Source organism: Rattus norvegicus, chromosome 7 (assembly GCF_036323735.1).
Source record: "Rattus norvegicus strain BN/NHsdMcwi chromosome 7, GRCr8, whole genome shotgun sequence".
NCBI lineage: Eukaryota > Metazoa > Chordata > Mammalia > Rodentia > Muridae > Rattus > Rattus norvegicus.
This window is the reverse complement of record NC_086025.1, coordinates 97,963,544-97,988,113: the sequence shown is the minus strand read 5'-3', so window position 1 is coordinate 97,988,113 and position 24,570 is coordinate 97,963,544. Positions and strand designations below refer to the sequence as shown.

Here is a 24,570-nt window from a genome sequence, read left to right as displayed (position 1 = left end):
CAACTCAAGAGAATCTGGAATTTCCTGATAGTTCTCTTGGTTGCATGATAGATGGGGATCACTACCCACTCTGGTTGACACCAAAGCCCTGGCTGAGATCCTTGACCCTACATGTGGGGATAAGGTGCTGCAGCCTGCGTTCATGGTTCTCTGATTTCAGTGGAGTATGGATGTGCTGTGAGCATTTGCTTTAAGATCCCACTGCCTCGACTCCCCCACTATAATAGATGGACCCTGAACTCTGAGCTAAATGACCTTCCCCTCTGGTTATCACGGAACAAGAAATTAAGGCTCAGACTCTCCTCCAGTCCTACCTGATAAACTCACCCTCCCTTTGTATAATACTTCAGTTTCTTCATATAAATGGGGGTGGCAAGTAGTCCCTCCCTTATAGCTTTGTTACAGGGTTGTGAGCATTAAATGGTTGTTAATATCATAAATGTAGGTTCCAACTATAGTGGGCACTCAATGACAGCTCATTCCTTTATCAATGGGGACGTGATTCCAGAAGGTGACAATCGTTTGACATGCTTCACACATATTTTCCAAAGGTCAGGGGTACTTTTTATCTTGTCTTGAAGAAAAACTCACACTTAGTTCCTCATTCACATTTCTAATCACTCAAGCTACACTACAAACTTTAGCTCCACCTGCTTGGTAAATGGAGTTGTTCCTTGGGGTTCAGGCTCCAATCTCTCTCTCTCTCTCTCTCTCTCTCTCTCTCTCTCTCTCTCTCTCTCTCTCTCTCTCTCTCTGCAGCTTATATGCAAATGTCCACCACCTCCAGGATGTCCTCTTACCTTCAATATGTCTGTGATGTCAGTATCTATAGGCTGCAATTTCAAAATGTTTACTGGATGTAACATCAAAAGCCTAAATACTGCTCAGAGGAGCAATTGCTGACTGAGACCAGCTCGCCGCCTGAACCCAGTACTTACATGAATTGTTAATTTCATTCTCAGAAACTTCATTTTACAGATAAAAGCAAACTGCAAAATATTTAAGTCCAGAGAAGGGAACAAAGTCTTGAAAGGCCATGCATGCATAAGTCCAGAAGACAATAAAGGCAGGTTTTGAACTGGAAACATAATGCTTCTATCCAAAGTTTCCTCCTTCCTTCCTTCCTTCTTTCCTTCCTTCCTTCCTCTCTCTCTCTCTCTCTCTCTCTCTCTCTCTCTCTCTCTCTCTCCCCCTCTCTTTCTTTCTTTCCTTCTCTCTCTCTGAGTTATTGGGAGAGGGGTTCCTTTTGGGGAAGGGCTCAAGTAGCCCAGGCTGGAACTCCATGTGTAGCCAGGATGATGTTAACTGGGATTATAGGCATGTGCTACCACATTTGTTTTGTGTTGTTGTTTTGTCTAAGACAAGGTCTCCCTATGCAGCTCAGGTTGGCTTCAAACCTATACTCTTCCTGCTTCGACCTGTAGAGTAACAGGAGTACAGGCACGCATTACCATGCCCAGCTCAAGTGTTCTCTCCCTCTCCCTCTCTCTCTTCCTCTCTCCCTTTCTTCCTCCCTCCCTCCCTTTCCTCTCTCTGTAAGCCAGAGGTTGACATCAAATGTCTTTCTCAATCTCACTCCATTATTATTAATGATATTAATAATAACTATAATTATTAACATAATTCTCTCATTGAACCTGGAGGTCACCAGTTATGCCAGCCTGCTGGCTAGCAGACCCAAAGATTTTCCTGTCTCTGTATCCCTAGTTCTTGGATGTCAAGAAAGGTTTTTTACATGGGTGCTAGAAATCAAACTCAAGCCCTTAGGATTGAGTAGCTAGTACTTTGCTGACTGAGTCATCTCCCCAGTCCCCAGAGTGTTCACTTTCTAACAATTCTATGATTATCTGAGAATGAGAAAAAGTTGATAGAATAAAGCTTCCGACTGGGAGGCAGTTTTGCTGCCAGGAGACATTGGACAATGTCTAGTGACGGCTTTGATCCTTCCGACGAGGCTTTGTAGCTGACATCCAGTTGATTGCAGCCAGGAATATTGTTCGTCGTCCTTCAATGTTTATGAAGCCCCTTATAATAAGGTGTGAACTGGTCCAATGGCTCCAAGAATGAAACCTGAGCAAAACAAGACAGTGAGGAGCTGGCATGGGGCGTTGCCTTTTTAGGTGCCAACTCACCCTCTTACCAACTATGCAGGCTCCTTTACCTTCCCCTCCCTCCACCCTCAAGCCTGGCCCCTACCCCAGCCCTGCAAAGCCTGAGTCTCTTACCCACACTCACACCGCCTTCTCTGCACTAAGCACAAACAGGAACTCATTATCTTCCTCCTCAGAACCTTCTCCTTCTTGCTCTTTATGATGGTTAAAAATACCCCCTCCTCCTCCTCACAGGTGAGCAACATTGTCCCTCCTAGTGTGCCCTGCACCCCCAGCAGCCAGCATACAGTGCCAGCTGTCTCCTAACTCTTTGCTTAGCCTCACTGCTCCTGATTCACTAACATACTTGGAGCTAAAATAGCTTCTTATTCTGTTTTCGTCATGAGGTTGGAGGCGTTTTATATCAACCTCATTTAATTGTCCAGATCACGAATTTCGTAAGGAATTCAACTAGGAGAGCTTTAAAGACCCACCTACTTCCCAGTCTGTGAATCTAGGATAGATTCATGATGGTCTGAATACCACCAACTGGCCTTCGCCTCCAGTAGACAAAGTGGTTTTCCAATAGTTCAGAGACTGCCCCATCCCACTCTCCTCCGTGTGGCCCCCCAGTTCTGCCTCTGTAACTGCAACTGCTCCAACAGAACCTTCCCGTCACCCACAGATCCTGGCATGCCTGGCCATCTTTAAGAAGCCTCCACCTTTGCCTCCCACGTGCTAGACAGCCACATTTCTCAAAAGAGTTGTCTACACTTGCAGTCTCCCACTCATCCCTCAACCCACTGCAATCTGGCTTCCAATCCCTTTCCTCCATCCACACAGCCCTGGTAAAAGTCAGTAGCTGTGTAACTGTCCAACGCAATACATACTCACCTTTTGGTCCTCACTACACTGAATTTTCTGGGATATTTATGAATGTTGGCCATCTCTTCTCTTTGGGAGTAATTTCTTCCCTTGACCCCCCTGGTCTTTTCCTGCTTCCTTCTTCCTGCTATTTAAGGATATATTCAGCTACAGCTGGTACCCATGGCTTCAAACGCCAGGAAAGGCAGTATGGGTAGCAAAGAGTGTGGCGTCTACAGCTCCTCCACTCACTAACTGGCCTCAGTCAAGTCTCTCAACATTCAGATGCCTCAGTTTCCTTAACTATAAAGTAGTGCAAAAATGTTTTTGTCTTTTTGTTTTCTGGTACTGAACATGCACCCTTCTTCTAATGATGCAGAACCTTCCAGTATTACCCAACTATGAGGCCTGTTTTGCTGTCTTGGCTCACTCACATAGGGAGTGCCCAGACAGTCAGTAACCATGGATGTGTAGATAATTGCTGTTTTGAATTGAGTTGTCCCAGAAGCAAACCTGAAGACCAGGAGTTAGGTGCGGTTACTTCATCTGGGGAAGTGAACCCAGGAAGAACAAAGGAGGGGGGGGAGAATAGTGAGAGGATGGGTTAAGGCAGTTACTGCTGGAGGCCACTGGACTCAATCCCATGATGATCCTCTGAGAACAATCTAGAGATCATTTAGACCTGCCCCTCCGCCCCCATTAGAGAACAGAGGACTTTATCCCCTTGTGGGCTGGGGAATTGTCCTAGGGGTATAGGGTACTAGGTGAGGCAGATCCTACTACCTTGAAGAAACTCCAAGCAAAGAGATGTGTGCCGGAGGGGGACAGAGGGTAGCTGCAGATGTTACTAGAAGTGAGTCCAGGTTATTAGAGCCAGCTGTCACCTAGACACACACTCATTGTTCCGAATACTTTAAGCCCTGCCCCCCGGCCACTTCCAGAAAGTGTCACTCAACTTCTTGGTACCCCGTACCCAAACCCATACAGTCCCATGGCCTGATCCTGATGACACCTTATCTCTTATTAACTTCTCAATGGCAATTTCTTCCTTGTCTTTTTGGAGAACAAATGCATGCCCAGAAACTATTGTGTCCCCTGATCAATGTTAAACGGATTAAATTCACCTTGGTCCCAAGGCCTTGCTTAGAGAAAGTGGTCATTAATGTGGAGTCTTCCCTTCATTTCACTGCAGAAAGGCTTACCACTTAATACAGCATCGAATACAACAAGTAATCTTTTTGGTCTTTGAGGCTGGGTCTCAAGTATCTTAGATTAGGTTCAAATTCCCTGTGTATCTAAACAGGACCTTGAATTCCTCATCCTTCCAAGTAAGCTGGAATTACAGGCATGTGCCACCATGCCCTGGCCAAATAGGTAGGACCTTTAATGAACAGAGATGCTAGGGGGGAAGCACGGAGGAGGGAATAATTAACTGCTGATGTGCCAATGAGACTACATTCCATCAACTGACAGTCCTAATTATTCACAGCGTTAAATTCTCAGGGCCATTAGTAGAGCCCATTGGCGCTTCTTCTGTTACACTGAACAATCCACGTCAAGTCTCTGAGTGAAGGATTCAGGGAGCTGAGAGAGAGAGTGTATTGCCATGCTTGGATGACAGATAGATCTGGATCTCTAGTCTATGCCCCTCACATCCAACGTGTACTAATTGAGGGGCTCCCATGTGCTAATTCGGCACTGTGAGTCAGAACAAAAGAGACAGTCAAGAATTCTGGGATGGGATGCTGGGGGAGGTGATGGCGATGACGGTGTGGGGGCCAGACCCAAGTGGATCAAAGGGTTAGGGGAACTGTGAGGGCCCAACTTCTGCTCTGTGATTTATCTGTCAACTTCAGACCGGTAGAGGTTCTTTCCCAAATGTAGATAGGATGGTAGGTGAAGGACAGGAATCCCTGGTTGGGTTCCTGGAGCCCAGCTTGGAGTTTTTCCTGTGACCTGTAACCAGTGAAAGTGTTGGAGAAAAGACATGCATTTGGCTGCCAAGCACAGGTCTGTTCGTCCTTGGGAGACAAGCTGGTACCCAAGTTTCAGTTCCCAGCATGTTCACTTCAGTTCTCGCTTGTACGCACGTGGTCCTTCCTCTAAATCTCGGAGTCAGAGGAATCTGAAACACTCAAGCAAAACCACCAAACTGCAGCCTACAGGTAAAATGTGGCATTTCCTGGGGAAACCACAATGAATCACTCCCAATGGCTGCCCAGACTCCCCTGCTGGTTCTCTTAAACCTCCAGGGGCATCTCAAGGCTTATTAACATGCCCTCCCCGAAGTCTCCCACCCTCAGGTTAAAAACAAAATCTCAAATCTTGTGAGTCCTGGTGAATTTCTAATTTCACCAGAAAAGGGTCTATGCAGTGGCTGACCTTTTCTTCTACAGACAAGACTCAAAGAAAAACAATCACCTGTAATTAAGGAGAAACTGACACCCTTAGGCCAGACCTGCCCCTGAGCTGTGTAGGTCCACACAGACATGCAGAATACACACCCTACAAGTTAGAAGCCTCCTTTCTCTGAAGTCTCTAGATTGCAGCAATACCCAAGCATGGGTATCACCGATGTTGCCAACATCCCTGTCTAAGCATCTTGTTTTCAAATGAAGACTATGACACTCCTTTCTTATTTGAGAAACTGAGGCTTAAGGAAGAATCATTTGCAGGAAAGAGGAAAAGGCCATTCTCCAACCAGGCTTCAGAGACCGGAATGTGCGATATGCCAGATCATCAGTGTGGTGTGCTGACCCAAACGGTTTTCCCTCCAGGCACTGGGTAAAAAGATAGAAATCGACGGGAAGGAACAGGCGAAAGTAGCCTAGGAGAAGTCATGGCGGGATGGGAGAGGCCACAGTCTTCTGGTGTCCTAGCTTTAGCAAGCCCCACTTCAAGGCCAAGGTTCTCTGTTGATAAGCCCCACCTCTGCTCTCTGTGGCCAAGGAGGCCCACCCCATGCATCTCCTCCTGCACGGTCCTACTCCTGAGCCCTGAAGTGTGCCGGCTGGCCAAGGGTTAAGCGCGGCGGGAGCCCCCGGCGCGGGGCAGCGGCGGGCCGGGAGTGCTTAGTCAGGATTCCGATTTCCTGCTGAAGTGTTTGGATTTCCTGCAGCCCGCGCCCGCCGTCGCCGCCGAGCGGGCTCGAGAGAGCGGCTCCGCGTCGCCGGCCTCCTCCTCCTCCCCCTCGGCACATGGTCACCCGCCCCTTCCTGCGCCGCGCTCGGCTCCCGCGCCTCGCCCGGCCTCGCCGCGCCCGTGATGGAATAATGCCCAGCGGCCCGCCCGGTCCCGGTGAGTGGCGAGGCGGCGGGGCGGCGGGAACAGGCGCGGCGGGGCGTTGCACGGCCACCCGGACACCCCTGTGGGCTCCGGGTGTCCCCGTCTGCCCGCAGAGCACCAGCCGGGGGCGTGCGGGGCGCGCGGCCGGCTCTGCAGGGGTTGGCGGGGCGGACCGGGAACTCCGCTGCCGCAGCGCCGGAGCGCGCGTTCTCCTGTTCCGCGGAGGCGACTCCGGTTGGGGGCGTGCGCCCAGGGCGCAAGGCTCCCAGCTCAGGGAGGAGGCCCGGGCAGCCGCTGGGGCGCTCTCGGAGTCCGCTGGGGCGCTTTCTCTGTCCTCCCGGGCACTCTCCCCTCCCATCGGGGCTCTCCCTTCCCTCGGGCGCTCTCCCGGCCCTCTGGGGCGCTTTCCTTCTCCTCCCCGGCACTTTTCCCGGTTATCCCGGGGCGCTCTCTGAGCCGCGCGGCGGGGAGGCGCGGGCTTTGGCCGCCGCATTGTCTCTGGCGCAGCGGAGGAAAGTTCCCCTCGGCGTGGGTCCCGGCCTGGACATGGCGCTGCCAGGCAGGCCCCAGACCACTAAAAGCAAAAGAAGCCGGGAATGGGGGTGGTAATCCCCCGTGGGAACCGAGAAGTGCCTTGTGTCTTCCGCTTGTACAATTTTGGAACCTGATGCTTTTTATGAGAGCAACAGTAAGTTTAAACGAAACGGGGGGAAAAAGAGAAACTCGCTGGTATCTGGTTTTCTACTGTTTAATTCATCCAGATACATCATCTCGCGCCCTCGTAGGGCGGGTTCATTTTATCAAGGAGAGGCTTAGCTAAGTCTAGACCAAGTTAACTTGACCTTACCCTTAGCATACTGATGCAAAAGACCATTTTCCTCCTTGTATCGACTCCATCAGGTTGTTTTAGCAGAATTGATTCTAGGATAGCAGTGATACAGGATTGCTGAGTAATGTTTTGAGACTGTAAAACACAGAATTTAGTTTTTAGGCCAGTTTCATGTCTGTTCTAGCCTGAGTGGCCAGGTCTTCTTGCTCGGCCACTAGAAGGCCTTTGGGAATGGGGCTGAGGGGGCCATAGAAGAAAAGAATCTCGGAAAACAACTGTTTTCTCTTTTAATGTGGAAGAGTTTCAGAAAGAGACCTGTTTTGTCTAAGGACACAACTACTTGGTGGCCTGGCTGGGAATAGCTAACTTCCAAGTCTATAAACTCTGGGGCCTGGCCTCTGTGACTATGCCAGATTGTGATCTGCCAGCCACAAGTGTTACTGTGTCTCTCAACGGTCTCCACTTTAGCACCTTCTCCTGTTCTCTTATCTGTTATTGCCGCCGTTTTAGAGACATGCAGTTATCTCAAAGAACATATTTTGAGATTAGGAGTTTAAAAATTACTGTTTAGAATGCATAATGATTTTAAGTACTCGAAGGATGATTTTAAGAGTTAGCAAAAGAGGAAAAGAAAGAAAAAGAAAAGACATTGTCCAATTTCTGTTCACTGATGCAAGTGGATTTGGGATTCAGCTACCAAATGGATTTGAAATGTATAGTGGTAGTTGTTATATGGGGAATTGCTTTTCTCTAGTCTTCCATTTTTTTTTGTTTCAAACAGACAAACTCCAAACCGGCACTGTCTTGACATAGAATGTGCTGTTGAGATTTTCAGAAGTCTCGATTCTGAGTCCTCCTCTCTCTCTGAGCCAGGCAGCCCACCTAGTTTCCTCTTCTTGAAAGCTGAGTGGCTGGCTTTTCATTTTTAGTATGTGATAATGTTGGAGAGAAAGGACTTTTTCACAAGCTTGCCATTTGGTGAAGGAAATTGAAATTCCTTACACCTCTCCAGTCCTCCCCAACCACAGCCAGATAGATTTTCAATACCAATGCAGGCCTTGCAGGCTAGAGATGAATGTGTGCATTCAAGCCTAGCCTTCCTAGTCTGGGCCCTCCTCCCAGCTGGCTGCTCCATGTTGTTCCCAGGTGGCTGCGGTCTAGGGGAAACGAGAGCCCCTTGTACCTGTGCTTTTCGTGGGTTTTCCCTACCAAGGTCTCATTGTGTCTGATGGGATCTTCCTGGTCCCTTTACATTTTCTCCTCCCCTCTTCTTTTTCTCTCACTGGTGTATCTGATATGGGCTCCAAGGGCTTTTCTAGAAATCTGCACAAATGATCCTTACATAAGCGATGATGACAGTGACACTAAGCACTTGTTGCGTGCTCTCGACTTGTTGCCTCCTAAGAAGGACCAAGAGAGTGTTAGGGAGATGGCTCAGTGGGGAAGAGTGTTTGCTGTACAAGCATAAAGACCTGAGTTCAAATCTCTAGCATGCATGTAAAAAGCTAGATGCCCTGGTAAATCCACACCCACTGAGTGAGTGGGTGAAGACAGCATGGTTGCCTTGGCCTAGCTTTAGGTACAGTGAGAGACCCCATTTGATCCTGTGTTCACTCCTTGGTATGTGTACTCAGGCAGATGTGCACATGTTCTCTCTCTCTCTCTCTTTCTCTCTCTCTCTCTCTCTCTCTCACACACACACACACACACACACACACACACACACACACACACACACACGGGTCCCCCAAAGAGGGAACTCCTTGGAAGTCTTTCTCAGAAAGGACAGCCTTTCTCAAATTCATGTGGATTGAGTCATTCTTGTATGCAGTAAACATTTGCTAAGTGGCTCCTCTGTGGGAGGTACTAGTCATACAAAGATGAATAGCACCCTGTTCTCAAGGCCTCTTCTTTTCAGCCTCATCTTTCATTGTCAGGATTATGCTCTTTCATTTAATTAATCAATTCCACAAACATACATGGAACACCTGCTCTACGGCTAAGCCTTGCATGGAGTCCCCTTGAGATGGTGATGAACAGGATAGATGAGGCCCCGCCCCCCTGGGGCTGGCATTCCATAGAGGACCTGGACATCTGGGAAGAAGCTGGGAACTTCTAAAGAATGAACACTTGTAGGATGTAAGTTACCCAGGAAATCAGAGAGCGAAGAAGAGGATGTGAGTGCAGTGTCGCTTCTTGGTTTACCAGGGAAAGCCACGTCTGAGGCTGGAAGTTAGAGGAGTAGCTAGGCCGAGCTGTAGGGGAAGGACATTCGGAGGAAATGGATGGGAATATACAAAGTCTTCTGTGCACAGGAGGGCTCCAGGGAGTGAGCAGAGTCAGGAGCCCCAAGGTGAATACCGCAAGGTGAGGATGAGAAGTATTTTAGAGCCCAGTTCACAAAGTTTGGCTTCTCCCACCATTCCTGAGTTTTGTCTCAGGAGTAGACTCTGACATTTTTAAGAGTCTGCTTCATGAAGAGTGGGTCACAGAAACAAAGAGAAGATCCAGCCAAGCTGCCTTAGGTTGCTGCTTTGCTCTTCCGGGAAAGGGTGATAGAGTAGACCCAAGTGGTGTCTAGAGAGATGATGTGGCATGGTTGGGGATAGGGAGAGGGAGGACTCAGACATGAGTCCTCTGACTCTGTCTCGAGCAGCTTTGGGCACAGTGGCTTCATATTGGGGACAGGAAAAAAATACAGTTATGTTTGTAGGAAAAGGCTTGGTACTGACTGCACTAATGCTGGTCTCCATAGGAAGGTCTCAGGCCTATAGGACGGCAAAGGACCTTAAACGAAGAGAAGACAAGATGGCAAGGCTGGAGATATTGTTCCCGGCCTGAAGCGGAGCCACTGAAGCGCTTCCTAACCGTGGACCTGCTGTGTCATTTCCCTGAGCATCTGTTCCCTTATCCCTGCCTGGCATGTTCTTCCTCTCTCATAGGCTGACTCCCACTTATCTTCTTCACTGCATCCATGTCTTTATCTCCCGGAAGATGCTTTTAACTTCCTGGCCCACTCTCGCATCCTTGAGAACCCTCATTATCCCATTGAACTGAAGTTACCTTTTTTTCATATTTTATGCCTATGAAACATTCAGGCTGGCCCTAAATACTAAATGCTAAACGCAAATATAGGCTCAAGCAATGTCAGCTGTTCTTACTGACTTGGGCAACAGGCATGTGAATAAATAAGTGGGATTTTTTTAAAGGTAAGTGTAGTGATAGTGTATTAGTTTATCGGTTGCTGCAGTAAAAAAAGAAACATCATGGTTTAGCCAATAGTTCTCACAGTTCTGGAGGTCTGAGAGAGACCTCAATGTTATAAAGCCTAGGTGTCCTTCTGAAGTCTGAAGAGGGCTGGGTTTTTCCCCAGCCTTGGAAGCCTGCTATGTGCTTGGCTCATGTCTTCCAAATCAACAATGCCCAGATCAGGTTTCCTACGGCCATCTTGATCCCTACCTTGAATTCTCTCTCCTACTTAAACCCTCTAAGTGTTTGCTTTGGGCTGCTGTGTAATCTCAGCTGGTTTCTCTAGATTGTCTTGTTTTTCTCCTAGCTACTCTTGAAGGCTGACCTTGGACTTCTGATGTTTCTGCTTCTACCTTCTAAATCTGAGGATTACAATTGGGATCCCTGGTGGACAGCGCCACAAATCGGGATCACTGGTAGACATTGCCAGATCTGGTTTATGGAGTTCTGTGGATAGAACCCAAGCCTTCATGCCTGATAGACAAGCACTAACATCCCCAGCTCCACTGTCTTTATTTAAAGATGGGCTACCTGGTAGCATTGCTTCTGTCTGCAGCCTTCAGTCCCTTTTCCCACATAACGGATCATGTCCTTAGGATGCCTCTGGGATTTGTAGGGGAGGTGCTGTGGTTAGTCAGGGGAGAGACTGCTAACCCAGCAAGGAAGACAGGTCAAGGACATTTCCTGTGACATTAGTGATGAGTGTTTAGTCCTTCCTTTGTACTTTGTTGTGGGGAGTTAGGCCTGATGGTTTCCTTTCAGCCCAGAGATGCCAACTCTTCTTATCCCTCCTCAGCTGTGAATGAAGTTATCGGTTATAAAAGTCCTCCCAGCTCACCTGTCATCACATCCTCTCTCTAAAATGGGAGGCGGGAGGCGGGAGGCGGGAGGCGGGAGGCAAGGAACTGAATCTCATATTGAAAGTTGGCTTAGAGTTCATTTCTTAGCACTTCACGAAGCCTCTTTTGTACAGCTAAAATCTTGGTTCCAAAGTCATATCGAGCGTTCCCAGTATGAGCCAGACTTGTTCACAAAGGCACAAGAGAGGTCAGAAGAGATCCTGTGTTGGCTCATGACGAATCTGTTTGTGCCTTGGGGAAAACACTAACAGTGGGCCCAGCTTGCTAGTGGTGCATGGGTAGGTGGCCTCATTGTCTGAGAGCAAGGGACTCAGCCATGATGTGCTGTGCAGCCACATTTCTGTTAGGGGGTAATTAAGACCAGATTTCAGCAGGCTTTCAGTTAGAGAAAATGGGCTCCTGTCCCACATACTCCTGGAAACCAGATGCTTTCCTGAGGCCATGAGCACTTTGGAGATCCACATTCGCTCTGTTGGCCACCAGTACGCAGGGCTTCAGAGCCGAGGGCGTTGGCTACCTGAAGTTCTCTGTCATCCCCTCCCACCGCCCCGGAACCACCAGGAGCCTTGTGGTGTTTCTGGTGTTTCCTCTTCTTCTTTTGCCTCCAGCCAGGAAGTGTGAAGGTGCACACAGACTTGGAAAAACAGGAGTAAGCAGGTTCAGCCTTGCCCGGGGCCCAATTGGAGTCTAGTTTGGGATGAAAAAGAGCACACCCAATGGTACTTCCTCCAGATGTGACACTAGTTCTGCAGTAGCAGGCTCTTCTGGATCTGTGTGGGCAGGACAGGAAGAGGAACGGCAACCGGACTGGAATGCCTGCACTTCCCTGTTCAAATCTGAGCATGGAGTTTGCTTGCTGTTGTTGTTGGTGGTGGTGGTGGTGGTGTGTGTGTGTGTGTGTGTGTGTGTGTGTGTGTGTGTGTGTGTGTAATATCCTGTGTGTGTGTTTTACCGAAGCAGTTTCTCTTTTGGAGTAGAATAAAAAAGGATGCTTAGCCAGGCTGTGTAGTTGTTGTCCCCAGATGCCTGAAACGGCTACTGAAACAGGAGGGCCAGAGGAAATGGTTGCCTGAGGGGAGCATAGTAGACCCTGAGCTCTCTGCTCCGGATCCAGCCGCCCCTTCTATTATGCACTAACTGTACAGAGTCCACTGCAGCAATGTAGGAAGAACATAAGGGTGACCTTACGGTGGTTTTGTTGCAGCTATCTTGAGAGAAGGTGTTCATTTCACTGTCTTTCCCGGAACATGGATCATTTTGAAGGGGATGGGCGGAAGGAGTGGGACCCCATTATTCTGTGCAGTGCTGAGCGGAGAGAAGGTCGAGATACATCCCGCTCATGCTGGTCAGCCATGTTGTCCTGCTTCTAGAATTTTCCATCCTTAAGGTTGCAATTGTAATGACTCTTTGGGTCACTCATAGAAATTCCTGTTGGCTCTTTGTCAGATCGTGTTTGAAAGGCTAGGGAGATGGCCTAGACTGAAAAGAGCTTACTGTTCAAATTCTTATCCTTGCCACTTATCCTTGGATCCTACTCCTTCCTTTGGGCTTTGCCTCTCTGGTTTACATCATTTCAAACATGCTGATAGCCATTTTCAGACCGACCCGCGATGCTTGTTCTAGATGATTTACTTCTTTTATTTGTTGTGTGTTCGGGAAGCACAGTGGTTTGGGCTCCAGGGGGCCCTCACTAATCCTGTGTACCAGAAGGGTCCGTCTCTACAGGGAGGCTTTATGCTTCTGCAGCAGCCCTCAATGTTTCTTGGGCCCCTGACTTTCTGCCAGAGATTCTGGGCTGAACATTTGGTCACGAGGCTCCTGGTATAAGAGGGTTTGCATACCCAGAGTGTTCAGGGAACCATGCTCACCGTGCTCCAGACCCTAAGGCAGTGGTTCTCAACCTGTAGCTTGAGACCCCTTAGTGGGTGGAGCGACCTTTCACAAGGGTTGCCTAGCAGATATTGGCATCATGATTCCTAACAGAAGCAAAATTACAGTTATGAAGTAGCTACGAAAACAATTTTATGGTTTGACTCACCACAGCATGAGGAACTGTATCCCAGGGTCCCAGCATCAGGAAGGTTGAGAACCACTGACCTATGGCTTTCTCGTCGCTTCTCTGGACAGTTGGAAAGAAACACTCAGGCTGTTTTTCCAGAGAAGACTTTGACCTTTACAGGGCTGTGGCTCTGTAAAGAGATCTCAGCTTTCCTTTCCTTCTGGTAGGTGCCAGGTTGCTTAATTCATTCTGGACCGGAAACAAAGAACATTCATGAAAATGTAAACGTTTCTCTATTAACACATTAGCAATAAAAGGTTGGCTTTAGGGCTGGGGATGTAGCTGGTAGGGTGTTTATGTAGCATGGATAAAGCTCTGGGTTAGATCTGTGGTACCCTAGAAGCTTGGCATGGTGGTGGATACACGTAATCTCATTGGACGGTGGAAGCAGAAAAATTCAAGGTCTCCTTAGCCACTTAGCAAGTTTGAAGATAGCCTGGGCTATGTGCAAACCTGTATTGTTTGTTTGTTTTGCTTTGTTTTAAAGGTTGAACTCAGAGTGCCAGTATTTACTGTGCTTGCTCCTGCGTTCATCTGCCGTAGCTACTTCCTGTTGGTAAAGGAGGAAACCTGGTTCAGGGACCCGGCAAGCTTCAGTGTCTAACACTGACTAGTGGTGAGGAAAACTATTTCATAAGGAAGAAGGGAGGGAGCAGGGAGAAGGAAAACAGCTAGATACAAAGGAGAGAACATAATAAAAATTTACTGAATTGAGATTGGGGATTCTGCATTCTAGTCTAAGGACTGATGCTGACCAAGGACAGGATTACCATAGGGCAGTGGACATGGGGACTGTGTTGGTTAATTTCAGAGCTTTTTCAATCAAATAAAGGCTATGTGCTGGTGTACGTCAGCAGCTGGGCTTTGGGGAGCTGAGCTAGCTCTTGTGACTTCCACTGGGATTCCACAACCGAGTGCTGGGCTGCCATTTAGAGTCACTATGAGATAGGATCTATTTGTTTTTGTGAGCTTTAACCCTTTGGTGTCCTGGTCTGTTCCTCCAAGTTGGGGTCCTCGTGTACTCTAGTGGCCTCTCCTCTGTGCGGGTCCATCTTCCTGCCTAAGGTGATTGGGTGATGGAACACATTCTTCATGGTGGCATGGGAAGCCCCTGGGCATGGAGGCAAGGATAATTGATGATGTTTCTTTCCTGTGAATGTTTGTCTAGCAGTGTCCCAAAGCGCTTTCTCTCTATAAGTCATTTGCCCTCCATCATAACCCTGCAAAGAGAGAAGGTGTTCTAATTACGAGGATAACTGAGATACACTAGCTCCCTCAAGGTCCTGTGACTCATCAGTGACAAGACTTCATTCAAGGACACTGAGCTCAGTACTCCACCCTCTATATGTGTGTAAGGACGTGAGTCCGTCCTGGTTCTTCATATGGCCCTTCAGGGTCTAGCCTTAGCCTTTCTCTTAGCCTTCCTGAACTTTCATTTCCTTTTCTGTAAATTGTGAAAAGTCTCACTGGATATTTGGGGGGCCGTGGGGTGTCCAATAAAACATTATGTAAGGAAAGGGACTGAGCCCCGGCACATGATTGGTGCAAGACAAAAAGCAAGGCAAGAGTTTCCGTTTGCTTAATCAGTTAGGGAAAGGAAGCACAGGGAGGCTTCATCAGTGGGAAGAGTTTTCCTGCCTGTTTTGCTGTGTGCCGAGCAGTGAGGACTGATAATGGAAAGTCAGAAGTTATGTACCCAAGTACTCGGCAGGTGGACAGAAGAGAAAGGTGTAATGTTGGACCCGTGTCCCTCCAGCAGTCACCATAGGGAAGCTGGCAGATATCAGCCCTGAGCTTGCAGGACCAACAGTGTCATTCCAGGGGCATGATCAGAGAGAGCTTGGTAATGGAGGGGTGCCATCTGAGCTCAGGGGAAGATTTCCATAAGTGGCCACTGAGGAAGGGGATGGGTCCAGCCTAAGAAAAGGTTGATCGAATCCTTGTGGTAGGCATGTGCCAGCTATTTTGGGAAAGGTCTAAGTGTTGTATTATTTGCTCAAGGAAAAATGTAAAGCTCTTAGCTGAAATAACACTGCGTTCAGGGCTGCCTCTGGAATTCAGTTGTCCCCGCTGTTTCCTGCCCCCCCCCCACTATCACGGAACCCTTCATGTGGAAACTCAAACAGCAACATCTTTATAGACCTTCCTGTAATAGCCTTTAGCAAGCTTCCTCTCACAGGACAGTTACTTCCCCGGGCCTAAAATAGACTGGCAGAGGGGTGGAGGTGTGGGCTCTCTGTAGACTGCACTGTGTGCTGTGGCTTGGATGAGGCTTAATTTGTGCATCAGAGGTTTGATCCTCTCGGTGTGTTTGTGGGAGATGATGGAACATTTTAGGAGTGGGACGTCATGGGGGCAATGGGTAGGGTGGGGAAAGGTAAGGGGTGGGGTGAGCAGTTGCCCAGGAAAGGTGCTTCTTCCTTGCCTCACGAGGGTTGTTATAAAGGGAGCCGGCCAGGCTCCACCCAGTTCTCTCTGTCTCCTAGCAGAAATGAGGCTGCTTGCTCTGACACATGCTATCACTATTGCCAGCCAGCATGTTCTACCCGCCATGATGCCCTCACCAGAAACAGGCTGATACAAATGTTACGTTTTTGAACTTCTCAAAACTGAAGGGCTTTATGTACCCCTTTCTTTCATTATGCTCCAGAGTCAAGCATTCTGTTGTAGTAATGAAACGTCTATTAATTAAGTCTTCTTGTTTCTGTAACAAGTATCTGAAGAGGGAAGGGTTTATTTTGGCTATGCTTTGAGGAGACAGTCCGCCAGCACAAAAAGCGCGCTGCCGCAGGAGCCCTGAGGTAGCTGGTCCCATTGCATCCACAGTCACAGAACAGAGGGAGATAAATGCTGGTGCTCAGCTCACTTTCCCCCTTTTAAGTCTAATACGGTAGCCATGGAATGGTACCTTTTAAAGGTAGTGTGTTTTCTAGCCCAAATTAACTTAAAATAAAAACTTCCTCAATGACCATGCTCAGAAGATTACAGATCTTGTTGAGCTGACACTCATTATTAACTATTCTGGAATTCTTAAGACATGCTATATGGATGGAGATGTCTTGTCAGTGAGTGGGTGGGAATCCAGACATCGGCGCATGCCCAGTATAATCTTCTCTTTTCTTCCTCCTCCTCCTCCTCCTCCTCCTCCTCCTCCTCCTCTTCCTCCTCTCCCTCCCCCCTTTCTTGTTCACAAAGCACTGATGTCAAAGTCTGCATTCCAGGACTATTCAGGAGGGAAGTGAGGCTCCAGGGATAAATCAGCACCATGGTCTTTGTCCCCTTGGCAGTGATTGGTTTAGGTCTGGGCTCATGACATGATTCTGGCCAGTGTTTCAGGTGTGAGGCTGGTGACAGATCTTGTCCCAGTTTTAGGACATTTACAACTGGGGATACCTAGGTTGCTAGAGTGCTGCTTAGCATGAAACCCAACGGTCATTCTCCAGCCTGGTGTAGAAGAGCTTGCTTGTAATCTCCGCACTGGGAGGTGGAGGCTGGAGGACCAGGAGTTGGAGGCTATCCTTGTCTACACGGTGATCTTAAAGCTAGTCTCCAAACAAGCTAACAAATTTCGTGTTACCATGAATTATTTATCACATGCAACCCTTGGGACAGTGAGATGGGTAGCCAGCTTAGGGAGAACATATTAAAGACATCAAAGCAGAAGGATGGGAGGAACAAAACATGGAATATTTTATTCATTTTACAATAATCCACTTCAATAGCCATGTGCCTTTTCCCTTAACCAACTAGGTATGCTGATGTATGCCTTTATTCCCTGCATCTGAAAAGCAGCGGTATGTGGAGCTCTGTGACATGGAGCTGCTAGGCGGGGGTGGGGGGGTGGGTGGTGGGTGGGTGTACATAGTGAGTTGCCGTCTTAAAACAAACACACAGAAAAACAAAAGCTCAAACTTAACTAATGACTTGATGGACGTGAGCCATCTCACATGACATTTGGTCTCCTCCTTCTCTTAACTTACACTTGTTAGTGCGGCTCTGAAGGTCTCCCCTGTGCTGTGTAGGCCTGTGTCTTCACCCTGAGTTTCCACCCTGAGTTTTCCCTTCCCTCCCTTTTACTTCCCCAAATGCTGCTGCCTCTTTAAGGATGACTCGCAGGCACTTTCTCTGTGAGGCCTTCTCTGACTCTTCCAGCTGCGGTTATCTTGCTAAGTACCTTAACAGCTAACACCTCCTCCCTCTTCCTTCTCTCTCTTTTCTTTCAGTATAAGTTGTATGATGCTTCAGCCCCATCTGTGCCCATCTGAGACCCTCTGTGTAAGTGGAGACATATATGCACTGAGAGTAATCCAGTGTGCTTTATGTGGTCATGCAGGTACATGTGGTACCATGGTGTGTTTATTAAAAGGTACCTGACTGCCTCACAGGGAAGGTCAAACGAAGACTTGCTCGGTATTATGTTTTACACTGTGTGTGTGTGAGAGAGAGAAGGGGGAGGTATGATATATGTGGTCTATGTACATATGAGTATATGGTTCCCTTTTCCTTTGCACAGAGCATCAGGCCTCTCTCTCTCTCTCTCTCTCTCTCTCTCTCTCTCTCTCTCTCTCTCTCTTTCTCTCTCTCCTGCATTCCTTTGAGGCAGGGTCTCTCACTGAACCTGGAGCTTGCTTTTTTTTCCCCCTAGCTAGGCTGGCAGTCAGAAAGGCCCATTGATGCTCCTGCCTGTCCCGATGAGTGCTGGGGTTAGAGCTGTGTGTGTAGGACCATGCCCAGCTTGTTTCATAGGTGCTATGGTCCCAGGAGAGGGTCTCTCCCACGCCCAACAGGAGCCCTGGAAGGTGTGGGTTGGAACAGAGGTGGGGGCGGGCAGATGGATGGACACGCAACAAGGTTGTCATGGAGACTGGATAGAGGTGTGAGTAGGGGACCAGAGCCATGGTGAGCCTTTAAGCTAAGTTGGTGAGTCGGTGTCATGCCTGTGTCTCTTAAGACCATAGCTTCTTTGGCTTCCTGGTCCCCCCAGTATCTATATTTCCAAGAGTGTTTTTTCTGGTCCCAGTGAAAGCAAGCCTGTGTCCTCTTTTTTTTTTTTTTTTTTTTTTTAATATTTTGCCCACACTGGCAGCTGTGAGGGTCTGTAAGGACACAGAACGTGGAGCTGTGACGTGGTTTTCCTGGTATTCTGGCTTCCTAGGTTGAGAAGAAAGACAGCTTGCAGAATGCTCATTACATTGCATTTCTCTGCTGTTCTCCACAACCAATCACTATGATAAGAGGACTTCAGGTGCCGGCCCCGCCCCCAACCCAGCTGCTCTATTCGCCTTACATTCCCTGCTCCAGGCAACGATGTGGTAACCCCAAACTGTCTACCACTTCCTAATACAGTGTTCACTTCTTCATCCAAACCACTGCTAGTGGAGGTTCGCCTCTTTGTCCAAACTACTGACTGTTAGTGGTGGTTCAAGCTTCACATGGGGCCACCTTCCTGCCAAACGCGCATTGGTCTGCACCCCATGCTTAGGGAGGGGAAGGTCAGGTAAAGAGGAAGCAGTTGGATTCCTGCACCATCAGACCCAGGAGCCTTTCCATGCACTCAGCAACACGCTCACCCTGTGGTGCCTCAGATGTGTAGTCTGTCTTTGATGGCTTCTTCCTCTGTGCCTCTTTGCCTGAGAGTTTGCAACCCCTGTTTTGCTAAAGTTGACAAACTTGTCAGTTGTTGCCAAGGACTCGGACTTGAGCCCTGATACTGAAGGATGTTCACATAAAAATGGAAGGCAAACCTAAGCCCCATGCTCTTCTCATGGCCACCTTGTAACCTGGCAATCATTGCTGCCTCTTAGCGGCAGGTCACCTGGGTCCTGGGACCTGGTGTATCGTGCTGAAGGTGGGCTAGTCCCCAGAGGCAGTCGTCAGAGGAAACAGTAAAAACAGATATTTGTGTCAGCGGAGGTGTATGAATTAGGCAGTGAAAGAGACAGGTGTTGCTCTTCAAAAATTCTTTTCTTCCTAAAGCATCTTAATGGACAAGCCATGAATGTGTGGAATGTTCTCCTCTTGAAACGAGTTTCGAGTTGGCTGGGGTAAGTTGAGTTCAGTGAGGATATTTTAAACTTCCAGTGTGAGGAAAGGAGCTCTGTGGAGCATTTACAAATGGCAGCCATGTCAGTGGAGTGAGCAGCAGAAACACAGCTTCTTGACTGGTTGATGGCCGGGCCACGTGAGTCCCAGCCTGGGCTTTTATTGGCTATTTAATGACCTGAAAAAAAACTCTGAGGCCGGACTGACCCTGGACTCTGACCTCATAGGTAGCAATGAATATCCTAGTAAGAGCACCAGTGGAAGGGGAAGCCCTGGGTCCTGCTAAGACTGAACCCCAGTGAACTAGACTGTTGGGGGGAGGGCGGCAATGGGGGGAGGGTTGGGAGGGGAACACCCATAAGGAAGGGGAGGGGGGAGGGGGATGTTTGCCCGGAAACCGGGAAAGGGAATAACACTCGAAATGTATATAAGAAATACTCAAGTTAATAAAAATAAAAAATAAAAAAAAAATAAAAGTAAAAAAAAAGAATGTAAAAAAAAAAAAGAACTCTGGTGTGATCTGGATGGTAGGTGTTCTTAAGTAAAAGCTTATCTCTAAGTTTTAGCGATATCCTCTAAGTAAGTGCAGAGCAGGAATTTCCAAACCCCAATTTCATACTCTGTCCTTATCCTGATGGAGAGACAGAGGAAAAGGGAAAAGATACAGAGGAAGGAGGGCCGAAACAGGAGATAGGAAAAGAAAGGAGGGAGGGAGGGAGGGAGGGAGGGAGGGAGGGAGGGAGGGAGGGAGGGAGGGAACAGGACACATGGCAGCTACCAATAAAGATTAATAGGAAAAAAAGAAAAAAAAAACTCTGAGGCCTCTCAGAGCTTCAGGTTTGTTTTCTTTCAAATGGAGAAGAGCAGATCTGTGCTCTCTGGGCTGTGGTCAGAACTCTCTGAAAGTGTATGTGGAGAGCACATGCCTGGTACCTGGGGACCCGGGAACGGGAAATGGTAGCTCCCTTCATGACTGTTGATTGTTACAGGGTGTCATGCCCTTCCGAAAATGTACTTTTAAAGTCCTAATTCCTAGACTCTCAGGTTGTAAATTATTGAGAAATAAATTCTCCAATGGAAATCAAGTTAAAATGAATTCATTGAGTGTGTCCGGCTTCTTTCTTTTCCCCTTCCCCACCCTCTCTCTTTCCCACCTCCCTCTTCTCTTTCTTTCTTTCTCTCATCAAGAGACATCTGAGAGGAGGGAACCCACGATTGAGAAAATGCTAATAAGATCAGCCTACAGGTCATCTTCTTAATCAGTATTGATGTGCAGCCCACTGTAGGTGGTGCTGTCACTGGATCTGTGGTCCTGGGTGTCTACGAACACAAACTGAGCAAGCCAAGAGGAGCAGACTAGTCAGCAACATTCATCCATAGCTTCTGCTTCATTTCCTGCCTCCAGGGTCCTGCTCCAGCTTCCCTCAGTGATGGACTATCACCTGGAAGCGTCAGATGGAATAAACCCTCCCCCTCCACGTTGCGTTTGGTCGAGGTATTTTATCATGTCAGCAGGAACCCTACTTCAGACATTGCGTTTAATAGGATAGTATGATTGGGAAGTGGAGAAAGAGAGAAAGAAAGAGTTGGAAGAAGACAACAGAGAAGACGGATCCTCAGACGTTGGCAGCTAGAGGGGTGTATCTCTCAACTAGAACTGCTGGCAGCTGTTACAGATTAGAAAAGACAAGGGAAGACTCCTAAAGGCATCAAAGAGATCATGGATGGCCCTGTTCATCTTGATTTGGGAATTCTAGAACTGTGAAGGAATATATTTCTGTTGTTTTAAAACACCGAGTTTTTGGTGATTTATTATGTCATACTTAGAAAACTAATATGGTGATGATAGTTTTGATGATAGTGATGATGATTTGATGGTGATGGTGGTGGTGGTGGTGGTGGTGATGATGGTGGTAATGGTAGTGGTGGTGGTAGTGGAGGTGGTGATGGTGGTGGTGGTAGTGGTGTTGATGGTGGTGGTGATGGTGGTGATGGTGGTGGTGGTGATGGTGGTGGTGATGGTGATGGTGGTGATGATGGTGATGATGGTGGTAGTGATGGTGATGATGATGGTGATGATGGTGGTGATGGTGGTGGTGATGGTGATGGTGGTGGTGATGGTGATGATGGTGGTGGTAGTGGAGGTGATGGTGGTGGAGGTGATGGTGGTGATGGTTTTGGTGGTGGTGGTGATAACAATGACCCCAGTGGTAATGAGGATGCTGATTCAGGTGTGAAGGACAACTGTAACAATGATGATAACAAACATGGATGACAGTGATGATAATGATGGTGGTGATGAGGACAACCATGGTAGAGGTGACGCTGAAAATGATCATGACAATTGCACATCAGGCCTAAGCACAAGAAGAGTTTGGGTACCTGAAAGAAAAGCTTCTAGAAGGCCAGAATGGCTCTTATTGGAGGAAAACTCTCAAGTTCTCATTGTTTGCTAGTTTCAGAGATCATCATGGAGAAGCTGGTGCAAGGGAGAAGAGAAGAGCTCCTGTGGTCTGGATGGCTTAAAAATGGCCCTTAGGCAGAGCAGCAAAGATGTTTCCCCTTTGACCTGGCCATCTGAAATGTCCCTTTCCTTATGCCTCTGCTGCTACTGTGTCCAGCTGTCCCTTGTCTTACATATCCTTATGTCTGGCTTAGTGCCAGGCATTGGTGACAGCTTTCTTTCTGTTTATTATGTGGCTGATTTGACTACCATTTGCTGATCCTTGAGATAGAATTTAGACCTTATCAACACATCTGCCACGTTGATGGGTCACTGTCTCTCTCTCCTGCTGGGTCTCATGAGGCTGACACACTCTGATCCACTCCTAAGTGTGGTGCCATCTCAGGGCCCACCACCTGCTAGGTCCTTAGAAAGTGACTGAGTGAATCCACCTGGTCCTTTTTATCACCTGCTGACCAGGACATGGTATCACTCCCAGCTAGTGTCAGCACTGATCCCACTAAGTCCCTGGGAAGATTAAATTGTTAAAATCCTCTAGTTCCAAAGTGGGCCCTGGGCCCTTAGAAAGGCAGAACAAATACAGAGATGTGTGTAGCCTGAGTCAGCCTTGTTGAAGGACTCTTAGAGAGTGGAGTGCTCTCCAGGACTTGTCGGTGTGGCTGAGAGAGGCATGTATGTGGCTGACAGAGGGGACACTTGACAGGCAGGCTGCAAAAGGAGACATTTAGGTTTCCTGAGCTGAAGATCCAGATAGTGCCGATAGGCATTGCTTCTTTGGGTGAGCTTATAGATTACAGGATGCTTGACTACAGTGATAGGAGACAATATACAACCCTTCACTTATACCTCAGGTCATACTTACTATTACTTTCACTTACTGTTTGAAGCAGGGTCTTCTGTGTTGCAGGATGGTCTACCAACTCTTCTCCAGTGCTGAGATTACAGGCGTGGGGCTGTCATAGTCAAATACTCTTTATGACGGATGTATAGGCTATTTACTTTTTTTGGCTTGCACACTTGTCCAAATGCTTCCTTTCGATGAGTTCCTGGAGTCGGAGTTCATAGGTAAAAGATAAGGCACATTTTCATGTATAATGAAGTCTTCTAATGTGCTGTTCAGGGAAGCTGACTGGCTCATGTTCTTAGAGCAGGATTTTGAGGATATACACATCCTCATGATCAGTTACACTTCTCTGTGTATAGTTGATCAGCCAAAGATAACGTTTTTTTATATGCATTCTGAAGTTTAATACATAATTTACTAGTAAATGGTGTGTGTGTGTGTGTGTGTGTGCGTGCGTGCGCGCGTGTGTGTGTGTGTACTTCAATCATGCTTGCAAAATGACCCAAACCAGTTGAAGTAGTTTAGTTCTTCTGTCTGTTACTGTAGTGTACCTTGATGTGGTTTCTAGACCCGACTTTGCTGTCAGCTGTGAAAACAAACTGCTTGTTCAACCACTGAGCCCTCAGTATCATTTAGAAAGTGGCTCTTGGGAACTAGAGGCTCTATTCGCCACTGTTGCCATCACCACCACCACCATCACCACTACTACCAGCACCATCACTGGCACCACCACCACCACTACTACCACCATCACCATCACCACCTCCACCACCACTATCACCACTACCACTACCACCACTACCACCACCACCACCATCATTTATCATTTTATTAGGAACAGTAGAAAGAAGCCATTCTGGAGAAACTAGGCTTGAGCCTTGCTACTAAATATTCAAAGTCCCCAACTGGCTTTTATTCAAATCCAAGACATATGCCTCCAGCTCTCTGATTCTGTCTGTGGTTCTGTGTACCTTTGTGTGACTTGTCATCATGACAGTCAGTGACCATGGCCTCTTCAGGGTAGTGTAGATAGGACCTCCCTAAGAAGCGGACTCATGAAAGAGAGAGCTTTGAGAATATGTAGAATGTGGAAGGCAGAGAGACTTTAGGGAGACCAACTAAGGAGTTCTGAGTGCTTCTAAGGACTGTGGAGTGAGTCTAGAAGGAACTGCAGATCAGGGAGGGCCAGGAAAACACCCGTGGGAATCACACGGGCCAAAGAGCAACAGCCGGGAAAGGCTAACAATTGGAATCCTCAGACCAGCCTTCCTTGGAATGTGCTGGCTCAAGCCATTCGGCTTTTCTCTATGACACAGTCACATGTTCCCAAACTGCCACAGGCACCTATTGATGACTCTGCCCCACCCTCCTCCTGAAAGTCATTGTCCTTTGCTCCTAGTTTGTCTTTCCCTTTCTCCACACAGCAGCTGGTGCACCGTCCGTTCATTTTCTTTCCCTTCAGGACTCTTGGTCTCAGATTGATCCTCCCGCTCTAGATGTCTTTTATATTGGTCTACTTGGGGTGCAGGGAAGGATATCCCTTGTCCTGAGCTGGGATACCTACCTTATGGGAACTGTTCCTCACCAGCCTGGCTCCTGTAGAGTGAACCTCATTCTATCTGCTCCTCGGTGTATCTTCCTTGGCCAAGCTTTTCTTTAAATGCCTCACACACTCTCATGACTGTTTTTGTTGTCTATGATGCTCCTGTCTCCCTTAGTATTCTGTGCCTTTTTAGAACGGAGTCTACTACAGTTGTATTTGCATCTACAGGTTCTGATGTAAATAGGCATTCAGATATGGTATTTGTGGGGATAGTCATGAAACCTTGCATAATTCAGTTCAGTTGACTAGCATGGTGTTAGAGTAATAAAGCAACAGTATATGCAACACCCAACAGCCCCTACAGTGTTTTTAAAAAATGTAGTTTTTCTTCTTCAAGATGGATATTTTTGATTCCTTTAGTAGTCATACTCAAACATAGGC

At 47.8% G+C, this 24,570-nt stretch overlaps 1 protein-coding gene across 7 annotated transcripts in view; it reads left to right on the top strand.

Annotated features, from left to right (window-relative positions):
- The first annotated feature begins 5,590 nt into the window (after window positions 1-5,590).
- Asap1 (ArfGAP with SH3 domain, ankyrin repeat and PH domain 1) overlaps window positions 5,591-24,570 on the top strand; it is a 307,170-nt gene continuing 288,190 nt past the window's right edge. For 5 of the 7 annotated variants that reach the window (XR_005486633.2, XM_039079180.2, XM_039079174.2 and 2 more), the window contains exon 1: window positions 5,591-6,251. The gene's annotated coding sequence lies outside the window, so the exon portion shown is untranslated. Of the gene's footprint in view, window positions 6,252-6,481; window positions 6,928-24,570 lie in introns of those variants that run through there. The other 2 variants (NM_001044245.2, XM_063263529.1) reach the window with 2 other exon arrangements.